The sequence below is a fragment of the Pollicipes pollicipes genome, unplaced genomic scaffold (assembly GCF_011947565.3).
Source record: "Pollicipes pollicipes isolate AB1234 unplaced genomic scaffold, Ppol_2.1 Scaffold_6052;HRSCAF=7182_pilon_pilon_pilon, whole genome shotgun sequence".
Taxonomy (NCBI): Eukaryota; Metazoa; Arthropoda; class Thecostraca; order Pollicipedomorpha; family Pollicipedidae; genus Pollicipes; species Pollicipes pollicipes.
The window spans coordinates 20,258,133-20,283,660 of NW_023596805.1; positions in this window are offsets into that span (position 1 = coordinate 20,258,133).

The window sequence follows — 25,528 nt, forward strand, 5'->3', positions numbered from 1 at the left end:
GTCGCGGAATCCTTCGGGTTCTCAGAGCACATCACGGGAACGGGGCACCCCAAACATGTGCCGGTATTGGAAGACGATTTGGGTTCGTTTTCTTTGCTTGATCCATCTGCCCCGCCACCCCTGCCCGTCTGCCCCTGCCCGTCTGCCCCTGCCCATAGCGAGCACTCCTTATCTAATATATTCCAGACATTCGAACTGCACCTGACATTGCATCCGGGCAAGCGTCTGAATCGCATCTGGTGAATTATATGTCATGGAGTAAAGTCTTATACGTTACAAATGGCCTGTCGGGGTCCGATACTGGGACACAGGTGCAGAACCTTGCATGAGATTAACCCCAGCGGACGTCCAGCGAGCGCCGTCCCATCCGCGCCTAGTGAACGCTGTCCCATCTGCACCCATTGAGTGAACGCCATCCCACCCGCGCCTAGTGAACGCCGTCCCATCCGCGTCCAGTGAACGCTGTCCCATCCGCGCCCAGCGTACGCTGTCCCATCCGCGCCCAGTGTACGCTGTCCCATCCGCGCCTAGTGAACGCCGTCCCATCCGCGTCCAGTGAACGCTGTCCCATCCGCGCCAGTGTACGCGTCCCATCCGCGTCCAGTGAACGCTGTCCCATCCGTGCCCAGTGTACGCTGTCCCATCCGTGCCCAGTGTACGCTGTCCCATCCGCGCCTAGTGAACGCCGTCCCATCCGTGCCCAGCGAGCGCCTTTCCATCTGCTTATGAAGTAGGCACCAGCAGCTTCAGATGAAAGAAAACGCATCATGACTGAAGCTTGAAGCATGCATCCCGAATGTCTGACGCAAGTGGTTCAATATTTGTGTCTTGTTTCATGCTAGTGTTGGTCCGGATAAAGCAGATTCTGGACTCGCCTTGACCGGCGGCGTGTCCGGACTTTACCGAAAAGATGGTCAAATCTGATAAGTTGCAAATTATTCAGAGAGAATCTTCAAGATAATAAACGCCCCGTGTCGTAAGGCAGATAGTGAAGGCAAAAGTGCGATGTACAACTCTGTGGAAAGCCTAGCTGGAAACATTTGTTTAAAGGGACTTATAAGTTGCAGCTTTACGCCACAGATATTGGAAACCCGATCGAACAGAGGCTCTTCAACGAAACCCTAGGTTGAAAATATACGCGCAATATCACGAAAGCTGGCCTTCAACGTCGTCTTTGAGTGCAGAGCAGAGTTATGATCGATGACGTCATTGCTCAGCGTTCCCCTCGTTTTGCATGCAGCCTCCACAGAGCAGGTGGCCGGCGAGCGACTTCGGAACTCAGGGCAGGTGGTGAGCGAGCGACTCCCAACACAGATCAGGTGGTGAGTGAGCGACTTTAAACACAGAGCCGGTGGTGGGTGAGCGACTCCTAACACATTGCAGGTGGTGAGCGAGAGACTCCCAGCACAGCGCAGGTGGTGAGCGAGCGACTCCCAACATAAATCAGGTGGTGAGTGAGCGACTCTAAACACAGAGCCGGTGGTGAGCGAGCGACTCCCAACACAGAGCAGGTGGTGAGTGAGCGACTCTAAACACAGAGCCGATGGTGGGTGAGCGACTCCCAACACAAAACCGGTGGTGAGTGAGCGACTCCCAACACAGAGCCGGCGATGAGCGAGCGACTCCCAACACAGAGCCGGTGGTGAGTGAGCGACTCCCAATACAGAGCCGGCGATGAGTGAGCGACTCCCAACACAGAGCCGGTGGTGAGTGAGCGACTCCCAACACAGAGCCGGCGATGAGCGAGCAACTCCCAACACAGAGCCGGTGGTGAGTGAGCGACTCCCAACACAGAGCAGGCGATGAGCAAGCGACTCCCAACACAGAGCAGGTGGTGAGTGAGCGATTTTAAACACAGAGCAGGTGGTGAGCGAGCGACTCCCAACACAGAGCAGGTGAGCAGGTGGTGAGCGAGCGACTCCTAACTCAGAGCCGGTGGTGAGCGAGCGACTCCCAACACAGAGCGGGTGGTGAGCGAGCGACTCCCAAAGCGGTTTGCTTTAGCCGTATGCAGATTTGCGCGCCTTACCTTTTGTGACCGAATGCATGCTGCTCTCTGCATTTCATGAGAGATTGCTTGTCAAATTGGGCTGACGTTGCACCATGTTTTACCCGTGCTCAAGTCTAGTTTATGGCTTGTCTTTTTCATTAGATCCGCGCTGGTCATTCGGCTCAAAAATTTTTGTCGCCGTGCAGATTAAAGGATTCAATGTCGAGTACAAGCTTCGGTGTTCTGGCCCTTGGGAGTATAAGATGTCACCGACGCGATAAGCAGCTGTCTGATTCTGCGACCAAGTTTCTTCAGACTGAGCGGCCAGATAGCGGAATTCCCTCAGACTGAGCGGCCAGAAGCCTGGTTAACCCAGGCCGTTGTCATCCCCATGCCTCCGCGTGTGTTTGCACGATTCAGCCGATTGACGTTCCCGGGATACACGTTCACGGTCCATTAGAACTGTAGCGGTGGACCATGTGTAGCAATAGATCATGCCCCAGGACAGTGTTAACGTAGGGAAACGGTCACGGCTCAGGGGCGATGCGTCAGCCCGTGGACGCGGTGGGGTGGGACGCGGTGATAACGGCGAGTCGCACGCCGATCGTGTTGCGGGTGGGCTTGGAAGGATTATAAGAGGTGCTGCTCGCGGCGCGTAGAGTCTCACTGTCGGCGTTGCGTGCGGCAGTTCGCCGTTGTGTGTGGGGTGGTCCAGCCGTGATGTGATCTCCGAATACAAGCACCTCTCTTTCGATAAAAGTGAAGCCTTCTGTGTTTTTTGTGCATTCTAAGTCTACTTTCATCAACTTCAGGGCTTTTCATCACTGTGAGTCTTATACGTTTCCATTCAGACTTTGCAATGAATTATGATCCGCTACGACAGATTACAGCACTTTTAGGCAGTTTTTGTCGACAGTTCCATCGGTTGCCATAGGCGACGGCGTGACGCCATCAGGCAGACGTAAGGACGGCTGAGAGCTGAGCAGTGAGTACAAATTGTATGAAGTATGGAAAACATTGTAAGGAACGCTATTTCAAATCGTCAATCATTTCACCGTGGCAAAGCTGGTATATATTGTGCAGTGTGTCGCAGGGATAGTGCGATCTTTGTCTCGGAAAGAAGCAGTAACGGTGGAGCGTGTATGGAGCGGGGAGGGGGAGGGGGGGAGGTTGACTCGATTTGTGCCTATGATTTGTACAATGATTTGCGCCTCATTCCCCTCGATGCACTGTCATAGGGTAAGTGTTCAATGTTGTCCAAAGTTGGATGGGAGGGCCTGCCCCTCTAAGCCGCTACCCGCAGCAAGAACCACTGATGCTTTGGCTCCCGGCTGGTGGTTTACGTTTAAGAAAGGATGGGAGGATTAAGAAAGGGTTGAAGACTCAGAGGGTCCTTTGCGCCGTTTGGGGAGCCTTTAATCGATAAGGGCCTATGTGATGGTCTGGCGCCACCAGTACCGTACAGTCGGCTCCGTGTTGGGGAGAGGCCTGAGGGCCCACTTTCAGAGCAGCGACCAAGCTGGGGCCAGCGATTTACCCTGGTCAGGGCCCCTGCATGTATTAGGGGCCTACAGTGCCTATCGGAGGGTCCTGTAATGGCAAGAAGTCCCGAGTTGACCAAGAGCAGTGTTCAATGAGGTCCGAAGACGGGCCTGGGTGGCCCACCGGAAGCGACGGTCAAGAACCTGATTGAAAGGCATAAGAGCCTAGATAGCTGGCTGTATGTTACACAAAAGATCACAGCCCGTAGGGCTGTGACCTGCCATACCAGACAAAGGGCCTCTTATACCGATTGGGGACCCCTGAGACATTGCAGGCGTCTATGCTGGTCAGGGACAACCAACACCGAACAGTTGCTCCGTGTCGGTCTGAAACCTGGGATCCCATTTCCGTGTATCCTGGTCTATGTGCCGGCAAATGGTGTCGAGTCAGTCACGGTCTTATTTGAGGAAGCCCGAAGAAGGACCGAAGGTCTCTTCGGAACCAAAGTTCAAGAGCCCGATTGGAAGGCTGAAAGGGCCGAAGGGCGTGAAGGACTCGCTGTAGGTCACATTAAGGACGCCCTGCCCGTTTGGCCGTGACCTCAAAGCCAGTCAGAGGGCCTCTGCCTCGATTGGGGATCCGCGGGACAGTTCGGGCCTCTTTTCCGGCCAGAGACCATCAACACCGAACAGTCTGGTCCAAGTCGTTCTGAGCTCTGGTGGTGCATTTTCCAAACACGAGCAAGGTCGGGACCACCCTTTGTCACGGGGTCGGGGTCCCCGAAATAATGATAGTGTCTGTCAGGGGCCCGCAGTGCCAAAAATGGAGTGCCGTATTTGGCATTGGCCGAGGTAACACAATGTATCTTCAGCTTCCGCTTGGTTTCATTCTATGTCAGCTCTGCAGGTCTCGATGTTCTTAAAGTTTCACTGAGAGTCATAGGTCAACACTCTGCAAGCGTCATTTGAACACCCCACGAATTGGGGGGTACTCTGATAGCTCGATCCAAATTTGCTCATACCAGCGTTTGAGCACTTGGCACCAGTTTGTGCCTGTTCAGTTCTAAGATAAACAGTGTGGCCAGATGCGTTCGCATTGAAAGGGGGAGCGCTTGGCTACGTTTCTGGTGTCTGTGCTGGGTATTTAACAACAGATAAGGCGGATGGAAAAAGCTGCGCACTCTTCGGGTCCCCATCACCCAGGCGTCCCGTGCTGCGCGTTTTTCACTGTTGGAGCTTTTGTCATCCTCAGGCCTGAATCATCACCGGGAAGCGAGCAGGTCCGTCTGACTTTCGGCATATGAAGCCATATGCCCAGCACCGAATGAGCCGTCTGAACTAGCCTCAAGGATTGCTCGCCCACCGCGCCAGGTGTGCGAGCTCCTGCGGAATGCTCGGGATCCGCAGCACGTCCAGACCGATGGCATCTTCAGCCAGCAGCAACTCAGTCACTCAACTTAGCAACTCAGCCAGCGTCGACTGGCCAAGGGTCGATGAGGTATTGGGTGTCGCCAATACTGTCGCACCACACTATCAACCAGAAGATGTATGCATTCGCCAAGCATGCACGAACGTCCCCTGCCTTCAAACAGTACGTTTTCAAGGTGGATGCGTGGCCTCCAAGTCCCAGCTCAATGCGGTCCCAAGTCCCAGCTCATCATCCATGCGGCGCCCCGGTTGCTGAAGTCGTCGGTGGAGACCATGGGCCCGCTGGATTGCATCTGATCCTGCTTCCGCGCTAGCGAGATGACATTGCACAGTCGGCAGTCGAATAACTAAAGCCTGTTGTGAAATGAGGAATATCGTCGCTGATTCATCTGCTGCATTCAGTTTGAAGAGCCAAAAGCTTATGAACGTGGATTGTGATGCGCTCTTAGACTGCTGGTTTTAGGATCAAGCGAGTCTTATCCAGTATTTGCCGAGCAAAGGTGGAGCAGACCTGCGGTACCCTTTGCATCATGAAACTAGCAGCCATCAGGGCCCAGCTCTGTTTAATGACTAGGCGCCAGCGTGCATCGACTTGACTGTTCCCGTTAGATGGAGCCGCGCAAATGTGCTTGGCCAGTTCCGGGTCGGGAGCCCGGTCGAGGAGCTTGGGGCGCCTTATAAGCTCCTTGTGCTGCTATACCCGACTGCTCCCCAAATATATATCAGTCAGGAAGGTGGGAGATACGCCCGCACTCGCTCCGGTACGCCGCCCGAGGCTACATCGATGCCGCCACTTCATCCCGTCGGGTGATCTGCCAAACCGGGGCCAAATCCAAATGCCAACTGGCAGCCAGAAGTTCCATGGCTTGGCTTGGGGTAAGTTCCCCGGAGGGCAGTAGTTGTGATGCACAAAATGAATTGGCAACCGGGGGATGCAGTCTTGAGTCCATCTGGTGCCTCCGAAGTCATAAACAAGTTCTCACACCGAGTGCTTCTTTGACGTAAAACGCGACGAATTATCCTCGAATGGCTTCGAGTCGAAATACTTCCTGAGTCCTACATCACCGCCTCGGTTCTTGAATTACCTTCAAAATTAGGCTCAGGTGCAAAGTTTTTCATTCATTCGTAGTTTCTTTGATCCCACATATCATTCCACCGATCAAGCGTACTGTAATGCGTCCAATCTCTCATGCCCGGTACCGCACGTGCGGCCGTCCCAGCGTTAAAGGTGTACCCCGGTGACGTCACACGGGATCTTTGCTGCGAAGTTCGTTACCGGGACGATTCCACCTGGTGTATATGCCTTGGGTTAACCAGATCTTTTTGAATAGCTATGTTTTAATCTCGACGAGACCGACCAGTTCTGCATGTCTTTCCCACAGCGATAGGCTATTCGAAATTTAAAGCCCCCTTCCCTTGATAATCACCTTTGAACAGCTCCTGGAAGCTTTAAAGATGATAAAGACACGAGGACGTTTGATTGGACTTTGCGCCGCATAAAACCACACAAAGCACGGCAGGTGAAGACATGTCTAAAGATGAAGACCCGATGAGATGAAAACGCATTGACAGTCTGGTGCCCTCTGTCAGCAGCAAACGTCTCAATGAAGGACAGCACTTTGTCGCAGATCGATGGTCCTTTTGGCCGCTAGAGGCTCGTAATTCGCTTCGGGCCCTTTCTCAAGATTTAGCCAAGCGAGACGGCCTTTGCCATGGGCTTCAAATGTTCTCTGGAAATCTGGATCCATAAGAATCTTTGATCATTAATGACTTCTGCAACCGCTCGGCCATCTTTATAAATTGCCCAGATCTCTTAGAATTAATTGACCCTTGGAGGTGCCATGAATTCTGGGAATACAGCGCCTCTGATGTGTTTGGGGATGTCTCCAGGATTCTGTAGGCATCTCTGAGCTTCGGAGATACGTGCCACGTAGCTGGCACGTGTCGTGCCACGTGCCGCTACGCCCTGTTCGCCAGTCCGCAGACGGTCCGATAAGAGTCGAGAGCTTGTTCCCATGCTCCAGAAGATCTTAGATAACCGTGAAGATCTGTTCATGCCATACATGTATGGTATGAACGGATCTTTTGTGCGTGCATACTATATATGTATGGCATGTGTATAGGCTCTCCCAGATCTGCGAGCCCGTTGGGAGTGCAAAGAACCGACATTTCAGGTGGTCTTTGCCCAATCCACCCACTATCCATGTGGCTGTACCCATCCGCTATCTCCTCGATATCAGCTGGTACTCACCCGTTTGCAATTGTCCAGCACTTCAGGGACCGTCATGAATTATGTTACGCACTTTTGGCTATTTTTGAGACCTACTTCCCCATCGTTACGCACTTCTTATGCTGGACGAGCTCCCCATCATCCTGGTTATTCTGTGCTAAGCGTAACGTCCCAAAAATAGAAATTTGTTGGTTTTTAACAATCTGGAGACGCGAAGCAAATATAATGTGTGTTTCCTGTCATATTTCCTTTCCTGTCCTGTCACGCCATAAGCCTTCCAGCAGGTTCACGGCGTCCGCCTGCAAAATTTTGAAGTTTTTGTCAGATTTTAGCGTGAATGGCAGCTTCACCTGAGCAAAGCGTTACGCTGTCCGGAATCTCACTCTCCCTCCCTTGTTACACTTCCGTTACGCTTCATCTTTGCAAAAGCACTTTGAATGGAGTTGTGTATAACTAACCGAAGTGCAAATAGTTACAATAAGTGACATTTCTCTAAGCATCTATTTGAGTGTTGTAAACGTCTTGTGCACACATGTGCCGGTAATACCCGTAATTTTCTTCAAGCCCGTCCGCGGCACAGCCCATCACCCACTCCATACGGACAACTCTGGGTTTGTCCACCCCATGTAGTACCCTACGTGGACCCATGTGGGTAGGACACAATGTAACGAATCTGCTCAAAAGTCGATGGGGTGTGGACATCAGTCACTCCAGCGGCGGATATTCTAATTTTACGGTCATTCGCCGGCACGGCAAGGTGATCAAACTCCAGCTAATGCGCATGCGCCGCAAATAAACACAACTTGGCTCACTTAACGGCCGCAATACGGGTAATACCAACACATCCACCCAACCTAGTTTGCTCAAACGGTTCGGTGCCAGCCTGCATTGCCGACGGCTCCAACGGGCAGCCAATCAGCGCAATCGTTCGCATTGCGTCACCAGTCCGGTCTACACCGGACTGAACTGGCTCCGTCGGTGGGTCGTCTCTCCGCGTCCCCACACGGATCCGGGGGAGACCTGACCCATCTGAACGCCTGCTCCGCCCGAACTGCAGCAGGAACAGGCGACGGTGCCAGATTACCTTTGACCGATGTACCACTTCTATCACTCTCCATCAGAAAACCTAGAATCGACGTAAACCGATTCGATTATCGATCGGCGGCGCCTTAACGGAAAGCTCTTGAGCAGCCAATTGTTCAATATGTGCCACGCATTTCAACTAGTCGTATTCGTTAAAAATATGGTTAAGTCAGTCGTAATGCAAAATTGTGTAATTCAACTTAGCAGCTTCAGAGCTAATGGGGAGATATTTTTCGGCATTTTTTTCGACGAGTCGTTTCGTTTCAACGAGTCTATTCGCTAAGAAATATGGTTAAGTCGGTCGTAATGCAACAGTTGTGTACTTCAGCTTAGCAGCTTCTGAGCTAATGGGGTATATCGTTCGGTATGAGTAAGTACTTTGAAATTAAGAGTATGACCATTTGGATTTCATCAATTTCTACCTAACTCAGTACGTTTTCTGTGTCCATGCAAGGCAAACATTACGAACAATGTCATTTCAGGAATGTAGCACCGAATATGCCTTGCGCCTGGGCAAGCATGAAGCTGTTTCAAACAAATGCTAAGTTAGGGAGCGAATAGTAAGCAACAAACATTTCTTGCACATGCCATAACCAGAAGGCGTCATTGTCAGTGATAATTAAATAAGCTTTCAGAGGTAAGCTCACAGGAAATCTGAATAAGACATGACGAAAGTACGCCACCACAATAGACTGCCCATGACAACTATTGCAAACATATCATATTAAATTATCACATTTCATAATATTTAGATCACTTCTGTCAGAATCGGAAACCGGAATATCCAGAACAAATCCAGTGCGACAAAACAACTCATGAACGAAGACAGAGGTTGTAGACAACTGATTGCAGCAGCGAACAGCTGTCATTAAACCGTCTCTAACGGGAGTGTTGAGAATAGGAATGTCAGTGGCAGAAGATCGTGCCGGGTTTTGCGATGTATTTATCTGACGTTCGGCCGTCAGATAGCATACTTTCTAACTGCCAGTCGTAAGTGTGCAGTTGCTGGGAAGTTCACGTACAGCACGCCTAGTGGTTGCTGCTAGCAATATCTTCATTTGTGCCCTTATTCAGTGTAACAAAATGTAGTTCGATGAAGTTATTACAGGGTAGCTTAGGCAGGGCTGGTCTTTACATTTCGGGCGCCAAAACTCAGAGGTCTTGTGCTCAATTTGCTGTATTTTACTGAATTAAGCTGTCGTGTTAACAGCATAAAGATTATTACCGCTGTGCTGTTGTATCAAATGAATAATGCAATTATGACTTACAACAGTTTTTGTGCCGGGTGGTGTCCAATAGCCATACTGCATAATGGATAGAAAGACACAAGTTAAGAGAGGCCTCTTTTTCAGTCAACGGGCTGAGACCGCTAATACGAAAGGGCCGGTTCCGTGCCGTTCTGCTCCCTAGCGTGCCCCTTTCCGAAGCAGGGGCAAGGCCGGGGCCTGCAATGCAGTGGTCGGGGCTCCTAAAACAGTGAGCGACCCCACGGTGTCTAACAGGGCACACTGTGCCGGCAACAAACCCCAGGTCAGTCAGGGTAACGCTCGCTGAGCAGGGACAGTGGGATCTCGAATGTCAAAGGGCCTCCTGCGTTGGTCGAAGCCCTCTTGACAATGCAAGAAGATATGAGGATGCAGGAGTTTGCATTCACAATGGCAGTGGAAAGGCCATGTCTCAGTCAGAGGCCCCAGTACCGAACGAATGGTTGACCGCACCGGTCCAACCAGGGGGCGATAAGCCGAATTTTTGTATCAGTACCAATTATTGTACTCCTTGCGCCGGTAAGGGATTCTTTTGCATCAGTGAGGGCCCCTGCGTCGATCTGATCCGAAATGTCTTGGTCAGATGGCCCGTCGTATCAGGGAGGGGCCAGTGTATGATTCTGGCCTCTGAGGACTTCCGTGGCGAGTCGTACTCTTCCGTAGTAGTAGTAGTTTTCCGTAGTAGGCCACTGTCCGCCGGGCGACGGTGTTTTTTTTTCTCGCTGACGGCGAACGCACAAGCTTAAAACTATTTTAAAACATCGTCCGGCAGCCACTAGGGGGCCCGGGATAGGACGGCATCCTTTCAGCCCCCGGTTAGAACATCTTACTTGTGCGCTTTCGAAGTTGAGTATTCTCGGAACAAAGTTGGCAGTTAAAACACGAGAACGAGAGATTACATCGTTGCGTCACGAGTTCGTGGTGCCGTACGTAGTAATCAGTCCCGAGTATCAATCTGGAAACCGCACGGGTGAAATCGCCCAGGACACCTTCTATACGCATATTAACTGATTTCGTAAAGCCTTGGAGTACCAATTCCAATTGGTGGTCGTTTCCTCACGTCCTTTGACCACCGTCGTGTGTTGCCGCGTGGCCAACGTCGCGCGGCTCCATGGAGACTGCAACGCCGGGCATCTGTGTTATTTCACCCTAACGTCGAACGCACTTGCTTAAAACTGTCCATAATATTTTCGCTGATGGATTCTAAAGAAAGGAAGGGCTTTTCCAGACGAACAAGGGCTGGGTATATCAATGCAATTGCTTAACCTTGTTTTGATCTACCCTAGCGTTCAATCCACGGCCCCTCAACATCTTCAGAAAACCATGCGAAAATCCAGCAACGCAGCCCTGGGAGTTAATGTTTAATAGAAAAGGGCGAATGAACTAGTACAAGGTGAATAATGGCTGGTGCTTACTTGGTGCAGTTATTTAATTCCTATTTGTTAATTTCATCTGCTTCAAAAATACGTGATTGATAACCTTCTGGTGGCTTCTAGATTCTCTTTCATTCATCCGACCCTACTATCCTATTTCTTGCTTCCTCCTGCATCCCCGCTACGCCCAGCTGATGCGGGGCAGGCTGTATGTGCCAGCCACGAGTAGGCCGAGAGGCCCCTTGGAGGGGAACCCGAGAAGGCGCCCAGCGCACACCCTGCAGAAGGGCCCATGCGCGAGCTAAGATTTGGCGGTTGGTCCCCCCCCCCCTCACTCCCCCCAGGCGCAAGTGCTCCTACCCTACCGTTATCCATTCTCCTTCATCCCACCGCCCTGAAATGATCATTTCTGGCTCCAAGGGCACTAATCCAAACAATAGCCAACAATTTTTTGTCAAATGTGTTAATAATAAAAATAAAAGCGACCCCTAAAAACAAAGCGGCCTTGATTCGGCGTGCCATTCTGGCGACAACTTTTTTACTGATTTCAAGATACTAATCTGAAAATAAAGCAACCGATATCCGGGGGCTTTTTGTGACGGGTGGGGGGACAGCACCAAGTTCTAAGGGACACCGCAGCGAGGCGTGACCCCTTCTTTCAGGAAATCCTGGATCCACCCCTGTATGTAGCTGCTTTTGAGTGCTCCAGAGACGTCAGCTCTAGCACAAATTGCACGGCTCACCAGTAAGCCAAAACGTGTTCATTCTCGGCATACCAAGCATCATATCCTGCTCAGCACATTCTCCCCGTCATGTATGCAGATGAATTAAGCACAGGTTGCAACTAATCCCTGTTTCGCCCGAACCGCACCGGTGCCAGCAGGCATTTGGCGACCGGTGCGGCTCAGACACGTTAGGATATGCCGCAGAATCCATGGAATGCCGCCTGTCGCGTGCGCCCCGAAGCCTTGGGAAGGGGGAGCGGCCCGGGTCGGGGGAGGGGCGGGGGTCTCTGCCACCACGGGGCCGGCGTGATCCATGTAAGGCAGGCGGACTCCGATCTCGTCCCGACCCTGCCGCGGCTGGCGCGGGAACATTCCAGGCGAGACTCCGCGCCTCGCCTCCCCACAGCCACACCTAATCTGTCCCGGGGTCGACTCGCGGCCGTCGCATGGCACCGCGGCGAGCGATCCGAGGCGCTGCAAAACAGGCGCCGAAAACGGACACAGGCCCGACCGGTCAGTCGACCCTGCTAGTGGACACACTCCAGACGCCTCACCTGCGAACTGTTGCCATGGACGCCCAGCTCATTGGCTGATGCCACACTCCGGAAGGCTTAGCGTACCACTCGGTGCACACATCCAGTGCACACATCACATCTAGTCCAGATGACCGCCTCGGCCTTTGACGTCACACCGCCAAGATTTCAGCCCAGAAGCTGAACACTCAATGGCGCATTAAATCAAGACGCAGAGGCTTGGCCACGGGCGTATACAAGGGGCATCGGAGACGTGTATTCCCCGCCCCTCATGAATTTTTGCATGCATTATTTTGTCTGTGAATAAGTACCGAGGATTACAAAATCGATGGAGACAAGTGAAAGTAGATGGATTCAAAACAGGCGATGCCGTGGCGCACAAAGTGCAAATCTTGTGCGCCTGTGGCGCGCTAGAATGTGTTTTCACAAAACTAGTTCTCAGTCTTGCCCCCTTGTAAAGTCCTGCATGCGCCCCTGTGTTTGACGCTTGCAAGCAATGGTGTGCACTTGAGACAAAAGGACTGTAACCAGACTTCCTATGCCGCACGGCAGCCTGAGCCGCCACCGGCGTATCAAACGCAGCGTCGACGTCGTTCGCAGGGCGGCACGAGCACACTTCGCTTTTTCGATGGCAGAGACCCGACCAAGGCCCTGTTTTTCAGGTTAGGATATCATCACTGTGGTTTCAGTCATCAAAACATTAAAGCCATGTCATTGTTGAGGGGGTGGGAAACGCTGGCTTAAAGTGAAAGCATGCCAGCCTTTTCGATTCGAGCTACATGTGTCGCTAACTGCCAGCGCCACTTCGAGACGGGACGCCTTTGTCAGGCACAGTGTGGGATGCAGCAGTGGCGCTGGCGAGACACGAACCCGGGACCGAACAGTCCCGCGACGAGTACCGTAACAATTACACCACCGCTGTCAGTCCACCACCACGTTACATCACGCACGTCAGTCTGTTGCGATGGGCAAGGAGTTGTTAGATGACCACTAACACACCAACGTGGCGGTGTAGAGTGGCAGCCGCAGGTGTCTTTTAACCTGTCAGTCCATGCTCCGGCATCTTAACTTGCTGGTACTGATCTACCTAACCAAACCTTATGTCTTAAATAGGGTGTGTGTTGCTGCCATCCGTCTCTGAAAGCTATTGGATCATTCAGCTTGCCGCAAAGTCATAAGGTGACGCTATGTCGCGAGCACACTTGTTTGGTCAAGCTAGACTGGCGTGCTATTTCAGCTCACCTATCGCCCCTTAATGAGAAGACCAGTGCACTTTAGCGGTGGCTGATTCGCCGCGGCGCTGGAATGTCTTCTGCTGGATTCAAATTCACGTTTGCACACAACATTACCTGTACTTACGACCATGTCATGTGGACAAGATCATTTGGCTAATGGCCCGGGCCTTGTGGGCAAAGTCTGAAGCAATGCAAATAAAATGTAAGCTGATGCAAACGGCGACCGGTCCGAGTGGCTTTAAAGCCACACATTGCTTGCAATTACTAAGCCATCACGTCGTTCTGCGCTGAGAAATGATATAGCTTATCAGCTTCGTTTTGTTCCGTTACGCAACGAAATGAAAAGGTTGCTTTGATTGTCATTATGACATCACATATATGAGTGAAAAGCGACCTTCCAAAAATGCAAACCATAGGTTTCTTAGCACCGCGACTACCTTTGATAGCTACGCTGATAATTCGCTATTCTTAGTTCTATGCTGGTTGGGTACTTTAACACCCCAAAATATTTGCAACTCATTTTGTTTTCAGTTTGAACTATATTCCATTTTCTGACACGTAATAGATCGCAAGGCAATGACTACTTGCTATTTCCGTTTTGATTCTTCATGGTTTATATTTTGCAATGTATTAGACATTACGTCATGATCAGAGTAACGGCAAGTCAATATTAAGTATTTTGCGGCCGAAGGTTTCAGATGGCAAATGCGTTATCCTCAGTAAAATCCTACAAAATTCCAATGCAAAGAGAACAGAGCCCACGCTTCGTTTTAAGTAGGAGTCGCCTTTGTTTTTTATGGCAAATCGGCGAGTCACTTTGGTGAAAAAAATGACGTCACTAACCATGAATGTGAAGTTATAACGTATGTAGTAATGGCATGCACCTTCCCGTGTCTGCAGAAAAGCGGCGAACCCAGCGCGGGTAGCAAAGCATATGACTGGAGCTTTCCGCGGCCCAAGGATGAGTGGAACTAACTCTGTGAGAAGTTTTGTAAGTGACCAGTTTAATCAGGACTTTGACCTGAAACAGTTATGCTCCCCCTGCCTTTGAACGAATGCTTTGTAAATGCGGAACTAGGGTGCAGCAAATCCGCTCCTGTCACCTTATCAGACATGTTCCCCGTCCCCGCTACCTTATCAGGCATGTTCCCCGTCCCTGTCACCTCATCGGACATGTTCCCCGTCCCTGCCACCTCATCATACATGTTCCTCGTCCCTGTCACCTCATCGGACATGTTCCCCGTTCCTGTCACCTCAACAGACATGTTCCTGCTCTTGCCAAGAAGGCGCGGCATACAGACGCCAAGCTAGCGTGCCCTTTGATCCGAGCATTTGACCTCGTGTACATATCCTCACCGCCAATGAAATACAGCAGGAAAACGAACAAACGTCTTTGCCACGATCAAGCCGTCGCCTCATGGAAAGTCAAAGATGCATCAGGCGCTTAGCTGTGACTGTGTGCCAGCAAAGCAGCTTCCACTCCGGTAGTATCAAGAGCCGGTCTCAGGAATGCCGTTCTCCGTGTGGTCACCGGCCTGGAATTTCGTCGTCAACCGCTACAATCGACGTAAGACAGCGACACCGCGACCCAAAAAGCTGGCTCCGGCCTGCAATGTCGCGTGACGTTTCGTGAGTTCAAGAGGGGGAGGGGGGGGGGGCATATGCAGCCTATGGAACTGAGTCCAGGATGAACAAACGTCAAAAGGAAAGTGGAGATGTGCGGCCTGCGACAAGCCATGAACAGGGAGCGATAACAAGGAATATGTCGGGAAACTCCGGTACCACCTGTTTTTTATACCTGAATGTAGTTTATGATGGAAGCGATGACTCTAAAGCAAAGGGAAAGTTCCAATCCAATCGACGACATGCAAGCAGCTTCATGTCAGGAAGTCTTTCGACAGCTTCGTGTGGTCTCCGCGCATGCATGGCTTTAGCTCTGACTATTGTTGCAATTGACAGACAATTGACTGACTTTTTTTATTGACTGACTGACTGACTGACCGACTGACTGATTATCTGACTCTTGTCTCAATTCTGAGCACCGACGCATGTACGCATCAAACGTCTGACGAAGCCCGGCGTGTCTCAAACGTTTTGCAGCCAGCTGACAGCAGTGATGTATGTCCCGTTTGTCCTGTTGACAGCACAGCCCGGCGTGATCAGGCAACATCTCGCATTCCATTTCTTTGCCTCTCCTTTCTTCGTGCATAAAATATGAAGATGAAAAATGCCATGCAACAGACACTGCAGAAGAGTAGGTGGAAATACGTTTCGCGACCACGAGCAATACAGTACCAGTGCCGTGTTTTATCTAGCGTCGGCTCAGCCAAGTGATTACGTCGATGTGAGCGTTCTCATCAAGTAAATAATGTTAATACGTAAGAAAATAGTGTCAGACGCCTTTAGGAAATGACACAAGCGGGCATTATTGATGGATTAGGATATGCGGCGTTAATAACACCTTACCAACCCAAGAGTGTGCCGGGGTAGCGAAGCGTTAGTAAACGAATCACATTGACTGAAGATGGCGGGAGAATAAGAGACCGGCATAATTATCAGATAAGCGCATTCTCGAATATGGCTTAACCAACGGATTCGACTGGTTTGTCACACCATGGCAATAGCCAACAGTGGGCGTTCATAAACTACGTTACGCATGCGGGGAGGGAGCTTTTGATAGAGCATAACTGAAGCGCAATAAGGTCGAGGGAGACAGTATGATGTTCCGCTCAGATATGGTTTTGAATTATGCTAAAATCCCCACGGCAAATTTTTACTGGGTGTGAAAGATTGTAAGTGCAAAAGCAGGTTACTCAGTCCTCAACGAGCGGCGAAAGTCCGCGACCACTCGATGCACCATAATGGATTTCTATGTTCCAGTTCCGAAAATGGTGATCTAGTTCGGGTTAAAGCTCGTCAGTTTCACATATTCTTAAAATAATTGTTTGCGAACAACTCAATTTTTTAAGCTTATCTGTTCTATCGACACGAAACATTCACCACGCAATGCGCCACGGTCGCTTTCCACTTGCTGTTCCAAAAATGGCGACTCGAGGTTAGGACAAATAAAATATGTTTTCCAAACCGGTTTCTTGTTATTTTCAAACTTGATAACCTGTGATCTGACCTGGGGTTATCATTGTTGACACCGTAAGAGGACACCAACGCCTTGTGCACATCAGACGGTGGTGTTTCCGGGACGAACAAGCAAACACTTATGGGCATTACTGACCTTCAAAGTGACCTCTAGTCACAGGTTTTGAAAGCACAGCGTAAGTTCATGATGGGACAGCGGTTGGCGAACATCTCATGGACACCGAATGAATAGATTGTGACGGCTGAGTCGTCCGCAAGGATAGGACTGAATTCGGCAAGACATTACGACTTGACCCGACCTGGTTGCGTCGTTTGGAGGATTGATAGAAGACAGCGACTGTGTTGTATCAAATGATGACTATTTCGTGACCATCAAACTCAAAGATTATGAGAAGTGTGTTGTCTGCAGCAGTCATTTAGCAATTTGGCGAAATTAATCAGCCTTGATCGAATTCGGGGCGCGACTATTTGCCACAAGAAGGAATTCACGCTGAGCGTCGAATGGCGGATGTCTTGTGATGATGGAATTGATGGAGTCTGAGAACTGAACTGTTTGTAGCTTCAGAAATTATAGGTTTACTAAATTCATAACTTTTGACCAGACATCGGGTAACAATTTTGGAAAAATGCAGGGAGTATCAACTGTGCCGTATCGGATGGTAAAGACCTCGTGATAAATGGGTGAACATGTTCTGAAAACAGAGCTGTCTGTAAGCAAAGACTTCCTGATTTCGCGAAATTATCTACCTTCAACTTAGCCTACGGTCACCATTTTTGACGCTTTAAAAGGGTATCAACTATAGTGCATCAAATTGTGATGGTTTCGTGATGAGCTGATCGTACGTTATTGTGGACGGAGCCAAATGGTTTTGTACGGAATATTCCCGCTGTCCGTTTTTAAGGGTGTTCCGCAAGTGTGCCGCCATATTATATATACATATATAAGTATGTCGCCATATTGTCATCGGATAGTCAACTTACCGTGACAAACCGTTTGGTAAATGTTTGGAAAAATATTGGATGAGTGTTTTCGAGCATGCTGGCAAACTATGTCACTTTTAAGGTGTGCTTTTGAATTCCGGCTAGTTATATGTATTCAGCAGATAATCAATAAATTCCTTTTTATCTACGTCTTGGGTGGCTGCTACCAAAGTACTGTAAGGCTTGCATCATTGTACACTAAAATGGTGTACAAATGCATCTGGACATATTTTGGTCAGAGCCTATAAGGCTGCACGCCTATCGTTCCCGAACTTTTCCGTTTTTAATGACCCAGCCCTTTCGATTTAGGACCCAACGACTTACACTCGACACCAGATTTTAGAAACGCAACGTAAACGCTTTGTCGGCGTATACGGCATCTTTACGGATCGGCTGGTGCCGAGAGTTGGCTGGGCGCTCTGAAGGTGGTTCATTCTGCTACGTTATGCAGCTGGTCTGTTCCGGCCGCCGCGGTTCTGTCCCGGATCAGGTGGACGCCCAGGCTGTGCCGGCGTGCGCGGCTGGTGCATGTGGTGACGTGCATTTTGTGTCAGCCCATTGAACGTCCGTTTACAGCCTATTCGTGTTCGATACGTGTCGCTGTGATGCCAGATTATCGAGATCTGGGCCCGGCTTATGCCTGCGTTACGCCCCTTTTCTGAAAGGTCCACTTGCACGTTAGCCGTGTTAATTAAATTGAGACGTATTTTTCACGCTGCAAAACTGCGCAAAATGGTAGCTGACCGACTGGTTTGCGTGCGCCTAAGTCGTGAAAAGATGAGGACAGAAAAGAAAGAGCACAGCTTTGAAAAGCTGCCTGTCACTGAAAAATGGATGACCGTTCAATCAGCGATGGTAATCAGTTAAGATACCTCGTAACCGAAGATTTGAGCACAAAGTGATAATATCCAAAGCTACGCTATTCGAAGGTCCGTGTACAAAAGAATGTGATGCCAAGATATGTCCTGAAATCCTGCCACGCAATGGATCGATGGGTAAAGTGGGGACCAAAACGATTCGTGCGTTTATCATTTCCACGCAATACCATAGGGTACGTGCTGCATGCATTGATCGTGATCTTTTGCAAGCAATACAATCTCCCCGGACAAATTATATAACGTAGTTGTCCACGGCCTTCCCCGCCCCTTCTCCCCACCAGTCCCACCATCCAAATAGCTTTCTGCCCTCCCCTCCCGATGTGGCCTTCCCCCACACTCATCCGGCGTCCCCTCCCCTGACCGCTGTCCCCTGCTGAAGCCGCCGCTTCAAAGGCCAGGCCGGGGAGCGGTACTCTGCGTGCTCCGTCCACATGCTTTTAGCGGCCGGTCAGCTGACGCTGGTGCCGCGGCCGGGACTGCGGGGGGAGGGGGGGGGGGGCAGCTGAGGATTACGCTGGGACGGTACGAACGCCACTTTGATCGGAATGTCAGGTAATGAGCGAAGGACGCGGGCGAATCCAGACATTCGTTTCAGAGCTGCTGTCGGAGTCGGAGTCCGACATTGCATCACGGAATTTCGGGGACGCTCGCATTTCTCAAGAACAATCCCGCCAGGGTAGCAGCATCACTGGTTCAGACGTTTTCAACCAAAGCGTATAACACAGCGGCCATGGCCCAGAATAGAGCATTCCCTTTGCATTCTCCTCGAATTTTTTCATGAATGCTATTAGACTCAAAGTGCTGGTTAAACAAAGCTTGTTGCACACATCCTGAGCCTATTACCTGGGGAGTGCCGTCTAGCTCACCGCAAGGGGTTCACGTGCCGCACGTTGCTGCAGCACGGCCGCCCCGGGCCCCGGTTGATCCTCGTTGACCAAGTGCCACCTGACCTTTTCATGCATGCTTGTCCACACGGCGGATCGCCGTGGCACGCCCGCTCTGGGAGTCATACCCGGTGTCGCCGGATGCCAGCGCCGCCTTTGTCTCAGACTGTGGAGACAGCACGATCTCCTCGACCACCCCTGTCCTGTTGCGGTCTGCATTGTCGCTGCTGCGAGGGCATAGCAGGTATGTCGTTTGTATCTCGGGTGGAGTACACACACATTTTCCTAGAGAGCGGACAGTTTGCAGATGGCTCTGAGAAATATAGGGTGATAAAATGCTAAAGCCGGTCGTCAATGACAAGCCACGTGCTTAGTGCGATTCGCTCAACCGGTTATTGAGCAGCTGACATCATCATTTCAAAACTGCGCAAATTTCTCAAGTCCAGAACTGCGCAAGGTCCCATGACCGATTCAGACGCGAGAAGATGACGCCGAAGCCGTCGGAAAGCTAGTCCCCTTCACCTGGCACCTGTCCCCTACTTCTCTGAGTGCAATACGTGAATTCGTCGTGATTTGTGTGGTGCATTCTGTCGTACGTAAGCATGTTTCAAAAATAATTAGCAACAAAATATGATTAGCAATCCTTGTAAAAATAAAAAGCAATCTTTGTAAAAATAATTGGTTAACTATGAGCGACATATTCTGACACCATAACTATACCAAACCGGCCGTTGTAAGCACTCTTGCTCTTTACCTTCTCTCTTCTCCTCTTCGTCACCTACCCATTGTTTACCTGCCTTTCTCCGCTGCTTTCCAACGTCTTTCTTTCCCTGTTTGAGTGTCCTTTCTATCACACCACACGTCCTTTCTATCACTCAGATTTGAGTGTCCTTACAAACCCTGTTATATCCATCCCTTTGTGGACTGGCCGATCACACTACCACGCCAAACGCCACCTCTTCAGCGGCCCAGAGCTCCACGGTATGCGCACACGGCCGTCGTCGGCTTCAATCACCATTAGCGTTATTATAACACACTGTTTCACGCCTGTCATGCCTCGTAATCAAACCAGCCAGATAATATGCTAATGGTCGGAGCGGTGCCGCCTGCTCCACTACCGGCCAGTTAGCGTCCCCTACACCCGCCGCCGGTGGGTCCGTCCGCCGTCCGTCCTCGGACGGGTGCGGCGGCGCCGCGGCGTCGAGCGCCCCCCCCCCCCCCCCCCTACCTCCGCGGCGGCGCGCCGGCCGGCCGGGTGGCATCGCCTGCCGTCGGTCGCAGGAGGGGGCGCCACCGGCCGAAGCCGGGGGTGGGGTGGGGTGGGGGGGGGGGGGGGGCAGGTGGTGTCGACTGGCTCCGCCGTCCGCTCACCGGGCAAACGGTTATTGCGTTCTCTTCGCACGCAGGGATGCTGGTGAGAACACGAAGGAGGCACAGCAAGAGTGAGTGGCAACGTCTGAGACCGCTTTAAAGCCTGAGGCGAAGCCGAAAAATTGCAACTTTGATTTCCCGGGTCACCTGTTTCGTGATACACTTCGCAAACGTTGTCGTGAAGGTCACGGACAAGTCCCAGATCATGTCCGGATGCACTCAATCAGGCCGTTTGCACTCTTACGGTAGTGCATGCTCCCGATGACGCACCGGGTTACCATTGGCCTGTGTCCCATCGTAACAGTGGCCACGCATCGCTGATTTAGCGCATGGTGGAAACAGCACACAGCCCCCACGCATCTAGTACTCCGTCATTTTCATCCAGTTCACTTTGTGAACATCATGTACTTCCCGGCCAATGTTCGCACGGGTAAACACTTCCCCTGTGCACAGCCCTGGGCACGCCCCTGGCTCTCAGGGGGACGCTACTTGTCAAAAGGGGGCAGTGCCAGAAATCAATAGGCCGGGACAAATTTCAAGGTCTTTACCGGGCGCGAGCCGTCCCCTCGCCGCGTGTCGCGGCCAGCCCTCTTGTCGGCGTCGCTGACGGACAGAGGCGAGGCAAGGTGTCCTTTGAGGTGGAAGATGACGGCGTACAAGTTTGGGATTACCACCGCACACCGCGCCCTTACCTTGAAGGTCTAATTGTCACAAATCGCCATTGCCCCTGGTGCTTGGCCTGAGCTCGCCCCTGCTGGCGCCACGGAAGGGCGCGGGGCCCGATCCCCACCCGCAGGGGACGCCCGACTGGTCGGAAAATCATGCCGCGCACATGCCGTAAACGAGGGGCACCCGGCTGTGACGTCACTGTTTAGCCAGCTGTCCGTCGCGCGGGGCCGTAATTGACGGCGCTCTGCGGGACTCGGCTGTGCGGAGCTTCAGTTTGAAGTAGGAGTATGGGAGTACGCCACACACGAACTGGACAGACCGACTCGAGGGAGCGGGGTCAATTAGCCAGAGAGCGGCATCAATTGCCGACGTGCGTGCCCCTTGAAAAAGCAGGAAGGAAAGGAGCTGAAAGGAAAACTTCGTACAATGTTACACGATAGATTTCGTTTGAATCAGAGCCGTTTCGGCCGGCAATGACCATTACAGACCTAATAGATCAAGGGGAGATGTGAGTGGTGGTCTGTGATAGCGAGCATCGTGAGAAGCACCCACCAACAGGCCTCGCCCTGCACTGAGACCCTTCGTCGGGGTTTGTGTAGGCGCCCGGACGAGGCTCTGGCCAGGGTTTGTGTGGCGCCCGGACAAGGCTCTGCCCGGGGTTTGTGTAGGCGCCCGGACGAGGCTCTGGCCAGGGTTTGTGTGGGGCCCGGACGAGGCTCTGGCAAGGGTTTGTGTGGGTGTTCGGACGGAACTCCCACCAGGGTTTGTGTGGGTGTCCGAACGCCCTAAGGCCCCCCTCCCCCTCCCCCACCATTACATACTCGGCTAAGGTGTTATTCTTAAGCTATTCGATGTGAGCATTATTTCCGTAATAACTAGCAATTATGTCTAACTTCCTATATTATACAGCACAAAACGTGATGTGTAATTGAAACTTGCACAGTTTGCTCAACATTGATTGAGAGCTGATGGATGTCCACTATGCTTTTTTTAAGGTGGCAACATGTATTTACAAGCACATCAAAAAGCACTAAACAAAACACTCACGCACGCAGCAATCACACTTAAGTTATGAGTAAGCTAGAGTGTGTGTGTGTGTACATAGGAGTAAGCGTGAGTGTGCTTGTGAAAGAAAGAGGCAGAAAAAGCATATCAGCTTAAACATACGGTGGTTTATGTCTGTGTGTTGAACCGTGCGAGTGTGGGTGTGTGTGGCTGTGGCTGTGTGGGTGTGGGTGGGTATGGCTGTGGATGTGTGGGTGTGGATGTGGGTATGAGCGCGCGCATATATTATGTAGTGGTAGTTGGTTCTTCCTGGGTAATATCTGTCACAGGGAATGGGCTGTTTGTCACTCTGTCGTCACGCGGATATGTTTGAGCTGTCCCCATTTCGTTTCACATGAGTCTTGCTTGTGAGGTAGTTTTGCGCTAAGGTATTCTCTTTTAGCTTCACGTTTCAGTTCGGTTTCAAGTGAGTCACCGTAGGCCGCGTTTCTGCATGCCGTGACTCGCAAATAGCTAGCTTTGCTAATGATATTACAAGGACTTTTATTGGTTTTAGTTCAGTCGGAAGCAGCCAGGTTTTAGCATCTATCATTAAGTCGTTTTGATAGCGTATTAGGATTTCAGTCTTAATGTTTTGTATGTAAGCTTGACCCCTAGGACATTTCCAATGAATAGAGGCGAGTGTTTCAGTCTCTAATTTATAGAAAGTGCAATTATCATCCTCTTCCACCTTAATTATTTTCACCTAAGTTATTATGTGCACTTGTGAGAAACGTAATGCACATAGGTAAGACAGTAGTAAAAGCCTTATCTCTCATAGAAAAACCTAGAACGGCGAGCCACAGTTTTTGGACGTCACTTACATTCAGGGAATTAAATGAGGAGCGATTACCAGCAATCACTATGGTGCAATCCATACCCAACTGAGAGTTAAAATGCTCTAAAAATGCATCTGAATGCAAACAAATTCAAGAACAGGCATCACGCATTACACTTCATTGAAACATGCAAGCGAGTTCGAGTAAACAAGCATCACATATCAGGCATCGGTTATACATGCAAACGATTTCGCTAAAACAGGCATCGCGCATCACCCGTCAGCGCTCACTTATACGTGTAAACAATGTTAAGCTAGCACACATCACACATCAATTCATATATCATGTTCGTATAATCGTCCATAATGAGCCCTGTACGTTAAGGTTTGGTCGCCGACTATTTGTAAGAATAGATTCTCTTATCTTCCTATCTGCATGGTCTTGTGCTCTGTACACAACTTTCTAAAAGGCTGGTACGGTCCATATTTCCCTGGATTTCAGCCTGTGCGTGTTTTGCCAAAAAGTGGTCACCGAAAGGGTCATTCCTTGTTTTGTTTTAAGCGCAACAAAAACAAAACACACTCAGGCTGAAATCCAGTGAAATATGAATCCTATGCCCCTTTTAGAGCTCAAAGTCATCTACAGAGCACAGGACTACCCAGACAGGAAAATAGTGATTTTTTTTTCTCATAAAAAGTCGGCGACCAAACTTCAACGAGCAGGGCTTCAACTTCTTGGCTGATTATGCGAGCGTGATATGTGCATTGATGTGTGGCCCGTGCTAGCTTAAAATAGTTTACATGTATGAGCGATACCTGACACATAATACGCTATGCCTGCTTAATTGAAATCGCTTGCATGTATAATTGATGCGTGATGTGTGATGCCTGTCTGTTTGAACTCGCTTGCGTGTTTGAATGAGGCGTGATGCGTGATGCCTGCTTCTTTAAGTCGTTTGCATGCACACGTATTTTTTGCGCATTCTTATCCTTAGTTAGATACGCACTTATCGTAGTAGTGGCTGGTAATTGCTTCTTGTTTAATTCCCTGAATGTTGGTGATTGTAAAAACTGTGGCTCGATGTTTAAAAAATGCCTGGAAAATCGAGTAGGATTATCGGCAGGTAATCTTGAATTGACTTCTGCTGTTCGTTCGCATAAAGGCATGCTGCCGGAATACCAACGCATCTTTATCTCCATTCTCCTGTTTTTTTTCTATGAGGAGTAAGGCTGTTACTATTGCCTTATTCAATTGTTTTAAATATATGTTGGTTGTAAGAACGCCACTGGTGTCTATCGTGAAAAATTAGTATGCGTGTTGAATGTGTGACATTTATGACTTCTGTGATGCCATTTCCTTCGAAACATCCCATGTCCCTTGTTCACTTCTCTGCTTGGCTTTCGTTTGCTCGACGTATGCCACTACGTTTGGATCCACGTATGCATCGTACGCTAATCGTGAAAATTCTGGATGATTCGTTACAAGATTTCTTCCCAATGGCATGACGGCCTTTGCAACTATCATAGACGACGATTCATTGACGCACTGGAGACTTCTTATCAAGTTTTCATAGCATAGGAATGTCACCCTTATTTCAAATTAATCTTGTAAGGCTTTCTTTGCATGTAGCTCCCCTGTGTTATCATCTCCTAGGTCAGCAAGAGACCGGAGGCCTTTTCAGTCTCATCCGCTTATGATCGTACGCTTGAATTTGGTGTAGTTAGAGAACCAACCAGTTTCATCAAGAATTTGTGGCCTGTAAAGAGAAAAGTCACGGTTTAGCCATTTCAAGGCTTCAGTAACGCCTCTCCAAAAAGTTTTTTTTATTTCGTTGTAGGCCTTTTGCAGCTTTGTACTTCCGAGGCACATATGCTTTGAAAGGACGATGATTCATTCGCGGCTCACTGCGCTCAGACTGCATCCGAGGCAATTAGTCTCCTCAGTCATGTAATTCTCAAACTGCTTGCAAACGCCTGTGCGTCAGCTATGCGTCAGCCAATCTCCGACTTTGGTACTTTCAACGGAAGAGTGCTGATTCTACCATTAGTAGCATCTTTTTATCTCACCAAAGTAACGCCCACCGAAGAGGATCAGGGTGACCATACTATTTTGAATGTTTATGAGGGGACATACCTCTAACATAAACAGCTTTGATGACGAGCAGACTCCTCCGGTCATCACAGTGCCAATATTGTGGCACTGAAGACGAGGACGTTACGCGTGACTCGTCATGGCGGCCTCTCAGATGTCACTTGACCCGCCACGCTGCATCGTCAAATAGCTACTGAGTTATTCCGTTGCATGCCAAAATGGTATACGCAACGCACTGCGCAGTTCTTGTGGATGCATGAAACTCGGTTCACTTTATTTGCCAGGTTCAAGGGGTCAGCATCCCATGCACATGCGTTTCACAGCAAGCATTAGCAAGAACAAACATTACATCAGAAAATGTCTGCGGGTCCGGTAGTAAATGGCAAGCAGCA